At 44.9% G+C, this 16,102-nt stretch overlaps 1 protein-coding gene and 1 long non-coding RNA gene across 3 annotated transcripts in view; one reads left to right on the forward strand and one right to left on the reverse strand.

The window, feature by feature from the left end:
* SSH2 (slingshot protein phosphatase 2) overlaps nucleotides 1-16,102 on the forward strand; it is a 150,394-nt gene that overhangs the window by 67,808 nt on the left and 66,484 nt on the right. The window contains exon 3 of one of the 2 annotated variants that reach the window (XM_032788780.2): nucleotides 5,607-5,713. The exons of the other annotated variant lie outside the window; for it this stretch is intronic. The gene's annotated coding sequence lies outside the window, so the exon portion shown is untranslated. The remainder of the gene's footprint in view (nucleotides 1-5,606; nucleotides 5,714-16,102) is intronic. 2 annotated transcript variants of the gene reach the window in all.
* LOC142047975 (uncharacterized) overlaps nucleotides 10,646-16,102 on the reverse strand; it is a 7,343-nt gene continuing 1,886 nt past the window's right edge. Inside the window, exons 2-3 of the long non-coding RNA XR_012657317.1 lie at nucleotides 14,882-15,021; nucleotides 10,646-11,568 (exon numbers count right to left, since the gene is read on the reverse strand). This is a non-coding gene — a long non-coding RNA (uncharacterized LOC142047975). The remainder of the gene's footprint in view (nucleotides 11,569-14,881; nucleotides 15,022-16,102) is intronic.

Below are 16,102 nucleotides of genomic sequence, written 5' to 3' on the forward strand. Positions count from 1 at the left end.
GGGAACAAACCATGTACTGTTATTGTATGCAAAAGTCGGCCCAGTCGTACAATAAGTGAAGATAAGGCATGCAGAACCGAGACTCATTTCTTTCACGAGTAATATGATAAGAGAGAAGAGCTTCTGCTTTACAAAACGAGATTCCTCAGAGCTGGATGAGTAGTAGTACTGCCGTGACTCCAGTCCACCTCTAGCATGAACATGGAACATTGCTACTATGTCACAACATCTTCCTCGTCATATATCAAAACGACAAGTTAAAAACAAAAACCACCACGTGGCCTAATATTAAGCGTTGGGCTAGCAGCAGCACCTCATGCGTCCAATTAACATCAGCGTGCAGGGGAGTAGCACAGGTTCTTACTCCATGTTGTAAGTAACAAGAAGGCAACTTTCTCTTGCATGCAACTTCAGAAAGTGTACGACAACGCATTCAGTCCCCACTAGGAACAGGAGCTTGCATCTCAATTGAGACAGGACTGAGATATAAAGAGAAGAAAGGAAGCAATCGATCTCTCTCACCAACACAGTACAGACAGGACACTTCACCGAATTCTTTGTAAAATGCACAAAGTATTAACACATAACTGATTCCTCATCGTGCAGGAGACACATACTAGAATGCTACTCACTTCCCGACGCTCGCGTGAAAAGGTTAGTGACTTGTGCCAATCAGCCTCTTGTGCCCTGAGCCCAATAGCTACAGAGAAAACAGGGGATAAGCTGGGTCAAGCTCGAATTACATCACAAACGTAGAATCGGAAAAAAGCTGAAGAAGAACAGAAGAAGCAAAGGGCAAAAGCCCAATGTTAGAGAACCACGCCGACACTCTGGAGTGCTTCCTTCAACCACGATAGGGATGACAAGTCCGTGATCACCATCCACCAAGATGTTACAATGGGCTATCTTCGTATAACAAAGAAAGCGGCCACAACTACTAAATGTGACAAGTTCCCGACAAAACCTCAATACTGTCAAACAGCACACTCCATGACAACCCACTGTTCGTGCACGGAGAGCGAAGAAAAGACAGGGCAAGAAAGAATCGTCAGGAAACCTTCAGGAATCAAAGCACAGACTCACCCGGCAGGCTAATCTAATGACAGCCGTATTACATAGGGGATAATTCATAATAAGGAGTCGGGAGGCACACTGATTAAGAAAGAGGTGCGATAACAACAACGTGTTTCCCCATATCATCTATAGGAAAACTCCATCTAAATGGTTATCTCAGTTCAGGAACACACTACCCGTCTTACCCAAGTTTTTGTAATAATGAGAGCGGAACTAGTATGAACCACAGAAACTGTAAAGTGAAATTAACGTTAATTATATAAGCAGTTGAGAAAACGAAAATGATCAGGTCTAGAATATATAACTAACACGATGGTTCGCAAAAGCCTCAAAGCATGCAAGACTATCTGATTAAATCACCAAGCAAGAAACAGTAGAAACCCAGTCACAACAGATTCAAAATGCTTAACAAAGGACACCAATACATACCCATTACAGGACAGGTAAATGAGCACTAGAACAGGGACGTGACCTCCCAAGTATCCAAAGCTAAAGAGCCAGACTACTAACAGCTGCACGCAATCACGTAATGCGAGCGCGTGAGCAAACCGGAAATAGAAAGTTTTTAGGAATTCAATTTTGCTGAGCGAACAAATAATCAATTCGGAATCTCTCCTGTTACAACCTTGAGGTTACTCTGTGCTGGTGGCGCCAGGGAGGACAACAACAGGCTACCAACCACTCATCAACTACGCTCTAGCTCATCTGTCAGTTGTCTAAGGAAGCATTCGTTTGTAAGGATAAATATTGACAATGTAAGGAAATCAATCTTTAGATATAACCTTTAATGACACAGCGCTGGAACTTCATTCCATCTAAATCACACAGATGAATCCATGCCAGACCTTTCGCCCACTCCCCAAGATGAGAAGGCAAGCCCTGAGTACAAATGGCTAGTGTCTGGCAGCAGAAGGTTAACCATTCTCATTAAGGCAACAGCCACGAAGTCTCATTTCATTTCTAAAAGTATTATCTAGTGAAGAGAAAACATCCGAGGGAACACTAGTAAAGATAAGAGAACACAGATAGACATACGAAACAAAGCAAGCATAAAAATCCAGTCTCAGTGTCTACGCAGTACTGAGTCTAATATAAGTAGCAAGAGAAAAAGAAGCATTTGGATTTTCCTCCAATACAGCTATCCAGTCAAGCACCACACTCGCTTTCAGACAGCCGAGCATCTGAGAAGAAAGCAACCAGATCACACAGAAACTTATAACAAACAAGTCACAGCAATCCCCGTATCAGCTCAGAAACACCCAACCTTTACAGACAGGTCTCAACAGAGGCGACATGCGGCTGTGGAAGTCCTGAAAGCGAACGCAGCAGAAATTGTAAGGCGCATTTTTAGTGAGAACAGTGGCAGACCCAGAAACACCACTGATTTCGAAGCACCATGCAAACTGCCAAGCCCACCAAGTCTTAAGTCCAACAATATCGTTCAGTTGAAGACAAGTCATTTCGAGTAAGAGCACATACACAAACAGACATCGGGAAACGACACAACCTGAAGGTCACACAGTTACTGAAACACCAATTCAACAAAAGAATGCTTCAGCTACAGAGGGCAAGGATCAGTGCGAGAATTTCCCTAAAACATAAAAAGCCTCTAATAAAAGAAAACTCATGATCATGTGCTAGATACAATACATATAAAAAACAACACATGATCCAGTGGTCCAATTGACTAACATGCTAACGTTCAAATCCGCACCACAACAGCTCCTCAATGCAGGAACATCTTCCTGTCCTAACCTCACTCTGCAGCATCATGAGCATGGCATCTTCTGCCACACTTTAAAAGAGAGCTTGAACAATACGTTATCCAATGTGCCGCCCTCGAAGAAAACAAAAGTATCACTGTTTCCGAAACAACCTGCACCTCGCAAACACAGTTGAGTCAGGGAAAGGCAAAAGTAGGAATACTCGACCAGCAAGTGGGAAAAAATCAGAACGGGGGGGCAGTAAAGACTATATAAAAAGGCCAAACGACTGCCCTATAAAATCGCGACATCGCATCCCCTAGCAAGAAACAATGAAAAATTACACTGCATTTCAGGTCCAACCACCTAGCCAAGTAATCCATGTAGTGTAATGATCTAGCCAAAAAGAACAAAACCCTGAAATTTAGACCACTGGTACTCCCACACCCCCTCCAGCCCAGAGCTTGGTTTACCTGCGTGTCAGTGTCACTTGGCATTACAACCTTTGTGATTGAGGTGCCCTGATACACTCTAGATGTCACCGTTGAATAAGTGCTCGGGTAGGATTCTCCTCAGACAACTCCCCCAAGGAACAAAGTTCTTGATGCTGTTTTTAAATTGGCCTTCCGGTCCGACCTGCATCAACTCCAGACCAATAAAGATAAGAGAGCGAGTGACCACCATAAGAAGCCGTCTTCTCCAAAAACAGATCCCCTGCGATAGGCAGCCCATCACTAGCATTCTATCCAGGTGCATTTGAGCTCGACTAGGTTATCACCACCGCTACACTTTGTGCTCTAATGGCGTGTATCCAGTACAGCACTCCCGTAAACCTCCACATCTTTTTAAATCAGGAATTTCTTCGCGACCTCCCAAATCACAATCCTAACACACCAAACCCAAAGACTACCTCAATCTTCTCTGCCCATACAAACCCACTAACACCTTCCATAGAAATAAAGCATAAGCGTATAAAAACCCCTCCCCATGAACGAAGACGCAGGCATGGGGTGTCCGCTTTGTGTACACACACTCCACACACACCCTGCATAGGTACTTCAGATCTAAGCTCTTGGCAAGGACTAAGTCTTCATGGAGCCGAACACAATAACAACAGCACAATGCCCCAAGAAGGGTATCCTTACGACACAGAGCGCAAGAGAGTATGCGCCCCTCGTTCTGCAATGCACTCAACACAGACCGATGATTGGCTCCTGCATTAAAGACCAGAGTGAAACTCACTGACAGCACAATGCAATCATGACTCCTCATCGGTAGGTCACGGCAGTCTGATACCACAAAGCAGCACATATTACAGCGAGAGAGAGCGGAAAACTGGCCCGAATGCAGACCCTAAAAGGCTGTTACATCAGTACCCTCTAGTAACTTTAACATCCCAACAAGTGACAATAACTTCCACTAATCCCTCCTCCCTCTCCCGCACTCGCCTCAGAATTGGAATGACTGGCAGTGATTCCTCGTTGCAGAGACAAAAGTACTGAAATCCAGTAGCAGGGGTCAAAAACTACTAGCAAAGCCAAGAGGACAGAAATAAAAGAGAAGTCTCAAACGTTCCGACTCAATGTGCCATAATATAGTTCTCGGACAACTGTTTTGGGGGGGGAGGTCGGCGAGGCCGAGCCCCACCACCGGGGGGAGGACAGATACGCCATAACTGCCCGCAACCCCCCGCCCCCCCAAAAAAACAAGTGTCCGAAAACAAACATTAATGAGCCACCATTGAAAGTGGGGACAGTGTGAGAACATCTACTTTTATTCTGCTCCTCCTGGCTTTGCAGTAGTTTTGACCACCCTGCCAGTAACTGCATTTCAGTACTTTGGTCTCTGCAAACGAGAATCAACAGCCAAGCTCAATCTCAATTCTGAGCAGCAGAGTGCGGGAGGGGAGGAGAGGGAATTAGCTGGGGAAGTTATTTGTACTTGTTGGAGGATGTTACAAGTAATAGGAGGGTACATGATGTAACAGAACACTCTTAAGTGTCTGCATTCGGGAGCCAGTTTTCATGTATTTGTCCTGTAAATAATGTCCTGCTTTTGTGAGTAGTCAGACTGACCGTGACCTACCGATGAGGAGTCCATGATTGCAATGCTGCTGTCAGGAGTTTCACATCATGCTCTTTACATGCAGGAGCCCAAATCAAGGCTGTGTGAAGTAGCATTGCAGAAACAGGGGCGCCATACCTCTCTTGCGCTCTGTGTGTAAGAATACCCATCCTGAGGGCACTGCTGCAATATAAACCCCGTGCTAGTTCCTGTTCGGCTTCATGAAGACTTAGTCCTTGCCCCAAAGAGCTTAGACTCTGAAAAGATAAACTAGTGCAGGGTGGGGGAAACGGGCACCAACACACAAGCAGGGCACAACCCCCATGCACTTGCTCTTAGTTCCATGGGGAAGTGGGTTTTTATACGCTAGACTGGCTTTATTTATATGAGGGTGTTAGTGGGGTTGTAATGGAGCAGAAGAAGGGATTGAGTTAGTCCTTAAGGGTTGGTGTGTAGGATTGTGATTTGGGAAAGGTACCAGCCAAGAAAAATCCTCCCTGATTATAAACAAATGTTGAGAGGCTACAGGGAGTGGTGTACCTGGAATACACGAACAATTAAGCATAGCAGCACAAAGACTGGTGAGGGTGGGGTGATAACCTAGTCGGAAAGGCTAATACTGCAGCCTGGAATAAGAATAGCTATGTGAATGGGCTGCCTTCAGCAGAGGAGAATCTGTTGTTTGGAGGAAGACGCTTTATTTGGTAACATCAAAAGGTGCAGATACCATTACCTCTTGATCTGGTCTGAGAGTTAGAAATGCAGGTGGGGACCCGGAAGCGCCAATTTAAACAAACAAGCACTCAAAGAACCTTTGTCCTGGGAAGTGCTGATCTGGAGAAATAATCCTTACCCAGGCAATGATACACAAGGTGACACTCTAGAGGTGTAATCAGGCCAAACCTCAAAATCACCAAAGGGTGTAACTAGCAGTGACCACTGACAACCGTGGGTAACACAGCTCTGGGATGAGGGGGTGCTGTGGAGAAGGAACCAGTGAGTCTAAAATATCAGGGTTTTGTTCTTTTGGCTTAACTCATGTAACTACAAGGACTTAACCTTGCTAGGTAGGCTTTCAATGAGACCTTAAATGCAGTGTAATTTTACATTGTTCTTTGCTAGGGGGATCAGATGTCCCGATTTTTATAGGGACAGTCCCGATTTTAGGGTCCTTTTCTTATATAAGCTCCTATTACCTCCCACCCCCGTTCTGATTTTTCACACTTGCTGTCGAGTCATCCTACTCTTTGCTTTCCCACTAGGACTCAGACTGGTGTTGGGCGAGGAATTGCAGGTTGTCCTCTGAAACAAGGATAAACTTTTGTTCTTCAGAGAGACGCACATGGGATCAAAAGTACTTGGTCTCAAGAGCTCATTTAAAGTGTGGGCCAGAAAGATGCATGCTCCCATGATGCTGCCAAGAGTGGGGTAGGGACACAGGGAAGGGATGTTCCCTGCATTGGAAGGGGAGCTGCTTGTTAGCGACTTGCTGATTGAAGTTTGGGCTGATTAAGTCAAACTGAGACCTACTGCAGATCATGTGTTTGTTTTAAAATGTATTGAATAGCACACTGATTCCATGCACGTTTTCATTTTAATTTAAGAGGCATTCTTAATGTTTTAGGGAAAAATTACCCTGAGAACTGAAATCCTGCCCTCTGTAGCTGAAGCAAATACTTTTGTGAAACTTGGCTGGTCTTTCAGTTAAATGGTGACATTAAGTGGTGTCTTCTTCCCCCAGATGCTCTGCTTGTGTGTATGTGCTCTAACTCAAAAATAGACTTGCTCTTCAAAACTGCACGCTAACTGTGGACTTAGACTTTGGTGAGGACTCTGGGCAGTTAGCACTGAGTGCTTCAGAAATCAAGTGGTGTTCATGGTCTGCACACTGCTTCTCACTAAACCCAAATGCCGCACTACAATGTATGCTAGCGTACCTCTATCAGGAATTCCACAGCCGCATGTCGGCACTCTGCTGCAGCAACCTGTCTGTAAAAAGAGTATGGGAGTGTTTATCTGACTGATACGGAAGTGCTGAAACTTGCTTAATGCTTATAAAGTTCTCTGTGCTGATATGGTTGCTTTCTTCTAAAGATCTCGGCAGTCTGAAAGCGGAGTGTGGTGTTGACTTGGATAAGCTGTATTGGAGGAAAAGTACCAAATGCATTATCTTCCCTTTTGCTACTTTTAATATTAGACTCAAGTACTAAAGTAGACACTGAGACACTGGATGTTTAATGCTTGCTGTTGTCTTCGTGGATGTCTGATCTGTGATTCTCCTTACCTATACTGAAATGATTCCCCTAGGATTATTCCTCTCACTAAGATACATACTTTAGAAAATAGAAATGGAACTCTCAGTGGTGTTGCCTTAATGAGCAAAATGTAAACCTCATGCTGCCAGACCACAGCCATTTGCTACTCAGGCTGCCTTCTCCATCTTGAAGGGAGTGGGCCAGAGAGGGTCTGCGCTGGAGTCATCTGTGTGAATTTAGATTGGGAATGCAGTCTCCAGCAGGCTGTGTCATTTTAACCAGGTTTATCTAAAGAATTGATTTCCTTAAACATTGCTTTCAATATACCTCTTGACTTACAAACAGAAAATGCTTCCATTAGAAAAACTGCAGAGTGAGCTAGAGCGGAGTTGATGAGTGGCTTGGCTTAGACTGTCTGTTAGTCCTCCACCCTGGCGCCACCAGCACAAGAGTACACACCTCCAAGGTGGTAACAGGAGAAGAAGACTCCGAAGTTTGTAATTTGTTCAGCTCAGCAAACATGAATTCCCTACAAAAACCTTCTATTTCCAGCACGTCTTGCTCTTCACAAGGGGACTGACTACAGTAGATTAGCTGCAGCTGTTCTAGTCCTGGCTCTGCTACTAGCTATCTGGATAACCTTGGGAAGGTCACGTCCCTGTTCTGTGCCTCAATTTACCTGTCTGTAAAATGGGGATAATGCTACTGGTGTCCTTTGTTAAGCATTTTGAAATCTGCATTGTGAGACTGGGTATTATCACTGTTTCATGCAATTGATAGATTTAATCCAGGACTAGTCTTGCAAAATGCTTGCAGAGCTTTTGCAGAACCATTCAGTGTTTGTTCATATATTATAGACCCTGATCATGTTTGTCTCATCAACTGACTAGATCAGATTAAGTACATTTCACTTTACAGGTATTTCTGTGGCGTTCATCACCTTAGTATCCCGCTCTCATTACTTACAAAACTGGGAATAAGAACCGGAAGTGTGTTTCCTGACACCTGAGATAACCAAATTTAGAAATGGAGTCTGTCCTAATGAGATGATATAGGAGGAAACACAGTTTTGTATAGCACCTATTTCTTAATCAGTGTGCATCACGACATCTTACTAATTACTGAATTAAATCCCCCTAACTGTAATACAGCTGCTGTATATACAGATAAGGACCACTGCCAGGGTGAGTCATGTGCCTTTGATTCACAATGAAGGCTTTCAGCTGAACGAGTTTCCTTCTTGCCCTGTCTTTTCTTTCCCTCCATCCTGCACTGAAAACAGTGGTTTGCTCATGAGCAGTGTGCTGTTGAAACAGTTTTGGGGGTTTTGTGAGGGAAAACATTGTCACATTTGTGGGCTTTCTTGTTAATACAGATACAATTTGTAAACATCTGGGATGGATAGGCCTGATCACAGGACTTGTCCATCCTGAGTGGTAGAAGGACCACTCCAGAAGTAGTCGGGTGGTTCTCTAAACAATTGGGCTTTGCCCATTTGCATTCTTCTGTATCTTTACCTTCAAGCTTTTTCCAGATAGTCATCAGTTTGTATGTCTAATTCACTTAGACCCAGCTTCATCCCCTGCTTATCTCTGTAAGCTATATGGGCTCCAGGGCACAAAAAGTAGTGCAACAAGTCAACTAACCTTTCACCCGAGCAGAAGGTGGGAGGGAAGTGAGCTACAGCTCAGATACTGCTGTCCTTCATGCACAGTTGAGTGTGATTAATACTTTGTGCAATTTAAAAAGAAATGTTAAGTTCCAATGTTGTGTTGTCAGAGAGATGCATTGCTCCTCTTCCTTCACTACTTTTATCTCAAGTCCAGCATTGAGAACAAGCATGCTCCTAGTGGGGACTGAATGCAGTTCAGTCAGTACCCTTTCTGAAATGCCAGTGCAGAGAAAAACTTAGCATTCTGTTACTTACAAACCATGGAGAAGACAAACATGCTGCCTCTGTAACCTCCCCGGCCACGCTGATGCTTAATTGACGCATGAGGTGCTGCTGCTAGACACCAAAGCTAATCATCTAGGCCACAGTGGTGGTTTTGATTTTAACTCGTGTCTTCTCGTAAATGACACAGGAAACAGATGTGTGACAATAAAGTAGCAATAGTTCCATGTTCATGCTAGAGGTGACTGAGCAGGCAGTACACTAACTCATCCAGCTCTGCAGAGGAATCCAGTTTTGTAAAGCAGAAGCTTCAGAATTTTACATAATTCCATATTATGTGGAAAGAAAAATGAGTCTCGGTCCTGCACTGCCTTATCTATCACATTGATGTTAACAGACCTGGGCAGAACTTCATGCATACAATAACATCCTGTTGTTCCAAGGTGCCCCCAGAGACTCTTCCCGTGGTCTGCACAATTCAACCACTCTCACTCACTCTCAACTTGGCAGGGTGTCTGCACAGACACTTTTTGTTCTTACGCTAGGCAAAACCCATTCACATCTGCTCACCACTGCAGGCTCCCGCAGCCACTCACCAAGCTCCCCTACTTGTAGCAGGTCTGAGTGAGTCCTGCAGGCACAGCAGAAGGGACATGAGCTGCAGGAGGCTGGGCAGGCCTTGGGGGTCCCCCCTGCGGAAGAGCCCTAGCACAGGAACTGGCTCTAAAGTAGCAGCCGTTTTAATTGCCAAACCCACCCATGGAATTCCTTAGAAGTGTAAAAAAGGGTAGGGAGCTTCCAGCGGGATCCTGTTGCACTAAGCACCATAGACATGTGTAATAAGACTGTCTGTGCCCCATACTGCTTGCAGTCAGCATCTGATGAGAGGTGGGGACGTAACAGTGCAATGGATGTTTGCTCTGATACGCAGTACTCCGGCACACCAGGGGCTGCGGTGTGGGTGGAAAATATTTTAACATCAGTTTACACCCATGCCTCAAGTTGACCACTCGCACTGACAAGAATCCACAGCTCCGCAAGAAACTTTTTTTTTTTTTTTCCCCACCTCCAAGGTGTCAAACTCTGTATCTGCACCAAATGCCTCTAAATCATTGTTAATCGTTCCAATTTATCCTTCCTTCTGATGGCAGCAACACTAACAGTCTGACTGCTGACACATGGCTCATGCAAGGAGCACCAAACAGGGGACTGCTGGCTCCATGTAGTGACAACGGTCTGCCTGCATGGAGCTCCATGCAGGATTGGGGCCTCAGGATGGTTATGACTGCAGGGAGGCCAGAGCAAAGGCTTTTTGTTCTAGTGTGGTGATATCCTCAAAATCCAGATTTAGGATTGAACATGGTGCTTGGAGATTTTGTAACTTTGTTCACGTTTTGCTTGCAGAATAGAAGATAAGGTCGGACTCTTTCCAGTGAATTGGTTTGAGAGAGGAGAACTTAGTGTTATGTGCATGCAACTGGAACTCTGGCATTTTCTGACTTCGGAATGACTAACCAGGCTCCCTCAAGATTAGTTTAACATAGGCTTTGCATGGGATATTCATAATCAGCTCTGGCTCTAATGGAAGCCAGTCTGCTTTGGGAGGTGGTGGGAGAGACCTGAACCGCTTTCTTTAAGCTGGGCAAAAGTGTGTGTGTGTGGTTGTTGTTCTGCTCATTTTGATTTATTCCTGATAAATATTGAGATCACATCAGCAGTCTGTTTTAGGCCACAAGGCCAGAGCCACTATTGTTAACTGCCCCCTAAAGCCCTATTACCCCAGGCAGTGTGGTGATAATCCTGTTACCAGCTATTGAGTGCTAAACTAAACACAGACCCCTAAAACTGCAAAATATAACCTTTTGCCTTGGGGAGAGGGGGGGCTATTTACAGCAATGCTTACACTTACACACCTCATTCCAGCATTTTAGTAATTTAGAATTGTACCCCTCACTGCTTGGACTCCGTGCATTTTAAATTCTTCACATACCTGAGATTCACCACCTAGAGTGAAAAACATTACCTTGTCGCTCATGTATATTTGAACAGCCCTCTGTGTCTTGCAATTTTGAATAACACTAATGTTGGTGTCTATCAAAATTCAGATGCTTTTCTTTCACACCACTCCTTTCTTACGCCTCGTGCACAATACATCCGCGGATCTCTTGCTGACGTTTTCAGTTTCTGCTAATATTTAGCTTGGAGCCCTGACATGCTGGGGAAACGCTTTGGCAACGAAATATGTGGCTGTTCCTCTAACCCTGAAGGAAGTAGGATAGTAGAACAGCATATTTTGGTTCTTACAGGCCATTTGAATAGTGCATACTGTCCTAACTTGTAGCATGATGTTGAGAGAGATTTGACCATGGGGCTGATGTTTCAATCTTTACAACACAACTTTTCATAGAAATAACAGAGAAATCTGTTTGTAGTGCAGATCTCAGTGCAATCTTAACTTGAGAGTTGCTGCTGACACCTTACACTATCCTCCGAATGAAATGTCCGTGGTGAAGCATCTCTTACTTTGTTGGTCTCAGCATATGGGATGCAATATCTGATTTTAATCCAGGGTTAATTCCTTTAGAAATCCATATGTTATCATATGTTAAGTGTGATTGATTAATCACTACATTTGTTTTTCCATTCTGTGAAGGGACTGCATTTGTAATGTTTGCTGAACATACTAAGATATTTCTGTTGAGGCAGCATTTTAGTAAATTAAATGGATTATCTCAAGAGCCTTACTCAAGCACTGTGCAGGTTATTCATTAGCATGGGGACAGAAGCGCTGGTTTGTTTTCCGTATGTGGACAGTGGTATGTGCGATCTCTAGATGGGGCCCTCTCACCAGGCTCTTGAGGGGCTGACGGGATCCTGCTTCCCTAGTGCCACATACCTTTGGTGATAAGACAGACAGACTGACTCCAGTCTAGCAAAATGCTTCTCTTGTAGGAGGACAGCTGGCTAGTGTTGCATCTTCTTAAATTAAAATGTCTTTGGAAAACTGTTAAACTCTAATGTACAAGCTCCTGGGTGGGCAATGACACACCTGAGTTAATGCAGATTCCAGCAAAGACTTGCAGTGACACATCCTACTAGATTTTCTTTTTATTCATACTCCAGCTTTTTAACTATATCCTTTCAGGTGAACTTGGCTTGTGCGTATCTGCAGTACTACCTGCTGTAGGTTCTAAATAACTCAAGAGCTTGCCTCTTCTGATGCAATTTTATTTGACCTTTTAACATTTTCTTGCATTAAAAAAAAAAAGGAAAGTCTGTCTTCATTTGACAGAAGAGTTGGGGAGGGGGAAGTCAGTGGCTGAAGTAAGATGCTCAGAGGTGACTGTACTTTTTCTCTGGATCTTCACTCAGCTGCTAGCAGGGCCTTAACACATTGATTTTTTTTTTTTTTTAGAAGTGTTTATAGATGAAAAGTAACTTGTCCACTTTCTGCTTTCGCATCCTGAAACAGTTAAGTACTAGTAATGACCCAAGCCCCTTACCCTAGCGTAGGAAGAGGAAAATAAAGACTTTTATATAAATCTCTCTTCTCTGTCCACAATTTAATTTGTCCAGCATCATTGTTTTCAAGAATAAACTCATCTCAGCTGCAGTGACCAGTCAGTTATGTGCCTTGTGTCTCTGCGGTCTACACCCATCATTGATGTTGTGTAGTAAGCAGACACACTATGCCTGGTTTCTGTATACTAATTATCTCATGGAGCAATTCCCATAGAAAAATTATTTCTGGTTCCTGAAGTGATTCTCAAATTGCTTTGTCCCTCTGTCAAACTGCTGGCTCCCTGAAGAGTTAAAGATAACATGGGTCTGACCCTGACAAAAGGCTGGTGATTCTCTTCTCCCTGCCCAATGCATAGAACTAATTGGGTTGTGGTGGATAATCAGCTGAATATGACCTCCCAGGGGGCTGCTGTAGCCAAAAGGCTAATATGATCTTTGGATGTATAAACAGGGGCATCACGAGTAACAGTAGAGAGGTTATTTTACCTCTGTAATTGGCACAGATCTGACCGCTGCTGGATTCCTATGTCCAGTTCCAGTGGCTACAGTTCAAGAAGGATGTTGATAAATTGGAGAGGGTTCAGAGAAGAGTCGTAAGAACGATGAAAGGATGTGAAAACATGCCTTACAGCAGGGGTTCTCAAACTGGAAGTCGGGACCCCTTAGGGGGTCATAAGCCCATTACACGGGAGGTTGCAAGCTGTCAATCTCCACCCCCAAACCCTGCTTACCTCCAGCATTTATAATGGTGTTAAATATTAAAAGGTTTGTTTTTAATTTATTAGCAAGCCTCTGAGTGTGATCCCCCTATGTGAAAGGGGTTGCCAGTTTAAAAAAAAAAAAAAAGTTTGAGACCTACTGCCTTATAGTAATAGACTCTGAGAGCTCAATCTGTTTAGTTTAGAAGATTAAGGGTGACCTGAGTAGTCTATAAGACCATACATGGGGAACATAATGCTAACAGGTTCTTCAGTCTACCAGAGAGAAGTCTTACAGTGGCTGGAACCTGAAGCTAGACAAATTCAGATTGGAAAAAAGGTAAACTTCGTAATAGTGAGGGGAATTAATCATTGGAACAATTTATCGTGGGTCCTGGTGGATTCTCCATCACTGACAGGTTTTTTTTTAAAGCAGTAGTGGCTGTCTCTGCCCTAGGGGTTATTGTGGGGAAACTCTATGGCCTGTTATGCAAGAGGTCAGACTAGATGATCACAATGCTCCCAGCTGACCTTGGAACCTGTGAATTAAGATGGCCACCTCTCTGACTCCCTGTGGGGGGTGGGGGAGGACTTGCTTACTTCACAGCATGTTTCTCATCTAATCCAAAGTAATCCCTGAATTCCTGGGTGGCTCCTCAGGGCCTTGTCTCCGGGGGCTAGGGAGCAAAACATGAAGATTAAAGGGAGTTAAAATGCTCTTGATCTTTATTTTACTTTGTGTGTGGAGAAATACTTTCCTTCATGCGCTCTCCCCTGCTAGAGGAGGTGACGGATGTTCACCCTTTACTAAGAACTAGGATGAGGCTACTGCCAGCTCTTGGAGGAGTCCTATGAAGTTGGTACTTCCACCATGCTGAGTGCGAAAGGTTGCTGTGCTGCCTCAGCATTGGCAGTCTTCAGAGGGGGAACACAGCTCAGTGGCCTCCGTTTCACAATAGGAACTCATGTAAAATACTGATCTGTAGCCACTGAGCATAAACGGAATGGGAATACGAATTGTGGGCTGACTCCTTGTGGGACAGACTCAGATGATTAGTCTTCCATCATTGCCCCAAGCAACCCCATTAAGGCAGCCTTCCGCTAACGCCTATCCCTGCAGCACAAAGTGAGCTCTGCTCTGCCTCAAAGCACTCACCCTAAGGGGGCTGCTTGATCTACCTGAGGCTGACATGCACTGTAGCATGGAAGAGGATTCAAGACTGGCAGATTAACTGCGTGTTAAGTAACCGAATGAGAAGTGTAGCAGCAGGGTTGGGTTGGTGAGTTGTAAAGTCCTGCCTGCTTACTGGTCTCTTGCTAGACACAGAAGCTATGTCTATATTACAGCCTATGTCTATCCTACACCACCTTGTCTGTCGCTTGGTGGTGTGAATAAACCACCCCCCAACAGACAAGTTACACTGCCGTGAGCATTTGTGTGCACAGTGCTCGGTCAGCGGGAGAGCTGCTCTCTTCTTTTATGCCGGCAGGAGAGCTTTCTCCCAGCGGCAGAGAACATCCTCCCCAGATGTGCTGCACTGGCACAGCTGTGCTGCTGTATATGCAGAACCACTTTTGTACATGAGGTAGAATCTAAACTCTTTAGTAGTCTTTTAAAACTGTTTTTCTTTAGCAGATTATAACACGTGTCATAGGAGTAGCCAAACTTACTTTTCTAAGCATCTTGTCTGATGATTTATCCTCAAAGCATCCTGGAACAGGTTTCCTGGTGCCCATCATTCTGGCATAGATGTGAAATTTTACTTGTTGGTTAATGTTGATACTGCACTAAGGGGGTCAGTCTGTGAAACCTAGCAGAATGAGATGGTTGGATATTGCTTTTAGCATCCCTGCGTTCTGCTCTTCAAATGCTTCACTTTCTTGCTAGCGCACATTTAATCACATGGTGAAACAAGTGAGACAGAAAATAATAAAACTTGCCAAAATTATTTGGAAAGGGGATATGTTAATATAAGGAAGTTAATAAAGCTTGACTAATGTATGCTACGTTCATGTAGGGTGTTATGCAAATAACCAACTCTGCACCTTAGCTAATGCAACTAGATGGGCTATCCCTTCTCTGCCTGCATGGTGATGGAACAAATTTCCTGCCTAGGTTTGTAAGTCTCTGCTGGAGGAAAGAAATAGGCTGCTGCTACGGCATTAATAATCCACTTCTATTAAGTTTATCAGTTGGCTGCTATAGGAGCAATTTCATTAAGTCAGCTAGTGTGCAACAGCTTTCTCTAAAATTCCCAGTAGAGGACTTAATTTTCAACTCAGTTATAGCAGTCTAATGGAACTATAATTCCCCTTCAATCACTGGTGTTATGCTGCTGTCAAACTTGTCTAAGAGAAGGGAGAATCACCCGTCCTGCTTGATCGTAGGGCATCCAGCTGCAGTGGTTAGAGGTGGCAGGGCCGCAGCACCACCGCTGCAGCTGTGAACGCTGCCCAGCCTGGGTGCGCCCCTGGCACTGACTTGGCATGCTCCTGGGCATAAGGACTGGCTGTGGGAGCAGGTTTAAAGCCCCTGCTCTGGCCCCTGTTAGGCCAAGCCCTGGCAGAAAGTGGCTTACTCTTCCCCTTTGACCTTAATGTCTGCAACCAGCATCTTCACCCCCTGGCTCAGGCCTGGGCTCCCTCTCCCCCCGCAGCCTGCCTGCCACCAACCAGCACCAGCTGCCCCACGGGCAGGTGCAGGCACAACAGCTGCGCGGAGTGCTGGGTGTCCCCTCCCCCCGCTGGAGCCAGGCAGGGGCTTTACTGACCTGCCGGGCGGGCTCCCTGCTCCGACCAGCCAAGCGGGGATTCGCTTTCTCCGGGCAGGGCCCCCCGGGAGGGGCTGGGCGCAGGGCCCCGGGGGAGCCACGTGGGGGGCCGGCCGCGCCT

Source organism: Chelonoidis abingdonii, chromosome 20 (genome assembly GCF_003597395.2).
Source record: "Chelonoidis abingdonii isolate Lonesome George chromosome 20, CheloAbing_2.0, whole genome shotgun sequence".
Lineage (NCBI taxonomy): Eukaryota > Metazoa > Chordata > Testudines > Testudinidae > Chelonoidis > Chelonoidis abingdonii.